Source organism: Mastomys coucha, unplaced genomic scaffold, assembly GCF_008632895.1.
Source record: "Mastomys coucha isolate ucsf_1 unplaced genomic scaffold, UCSF_Mcou_1 pScaffold14, whole genome shotgun sequence".
NCBI classification, from domain to species: Eukaryota; Metazoa; Chordata; class Mammalia; order Rodentia; family Muridae; genus Mastomys; species Mastomys coucha.
Window position 1 is genome coordinate 86,725,583 of NW_022196896.1, and position 933 is coordinate 86,726,515.

The window sequence follows — 933 nt, forward strand, 5'->3', positions numbered from 1 at the left end:
CCCAGGGTTGTTAACAGTTTGATTTTAATGCACTGTTGTATGAGACTGCATTGCTGATAGCAGTCAGTGAAACTGATGTGAAATGTGGTGTAGGTACTTCATGTACTGAGGTGAGCTTGTTGGACACCAAGGTTCCTGAGGACCTCCAGCCTTAGGCACTGTTTCAGAGTGGGGCCTAGGAAGTCAGACCAGCTATTACTGTTCTTTTGATATTTTATTTTATTTTTTTTTAAGCAGAGACTAGTTGTCAGGTCCCGACAGTCACTGGACTGGGAATGGAAGGCTGCTACTGTGCTCTTGGACCATTATCAATGGCAGTGTTAGCTGATGCCAAGTCATTTTCTCTCGCAGCTATAGAAAATAAGTACCCTGATGTGAAGTGATTAGACGCTAAAGTAGCTCTCCCAGGAATAGTCTGAACCTTGTGATTAGAGTAAAGAGTATGCTAGAAAAGATTAAGAGGATAAAATACTTACCCAGTCACACTGAGGAAAATCAGTATGATTGAAATGATTGGCATCTCCCTTATCTACTGAAAAGGAAGAGGAAGTAAGTAAGGCTGTTGTAATCCAGATGCAGGCCTTGCACATGCTAGTGTCTAGTGAGTGATGCTAGAAGAACAAGTATTGTATGTGTGTAGAAAGCAGACTATAGGGCACTAACACTCCACTGGTAGATCTGTTATCCATACCCAAGGTTTCATGGTGCAGCTTGGACCCAAATAGTGGCCTTCTCAAGACCTTTTTGTTTTAAGGTTGCAGGGTTTTGTTTGTTTCAGACATGGTTTCTAGCCTCTCAGAATACTAGGATTATAAGGAGGAGCCACTACACCAGGAGCAGCAAGCTGTTTTGGTTTTAATTTTATTTTAAAACCACATTGCACGTCAGCTATTACACTTTTTTAGATTTTTTTTTTTTTTCTGAATGCTTTGG

General features: G+C 40.9%; 1 protein-coding gene across 2 annotated transcripts in view; it reads right to left on the minus strand.

Moving 5' to 3' along the window:
- The window catches only part of Raph1 (Ras association (RalGDS/AF-6) and pleckstrin homology domains 1), a 197,821-nt gene that overhangs the window by 110,807 nt on the left and 86,081 nt on the right, over positions 1-933 (minus strand). The window lies entirely within an intron of this gene.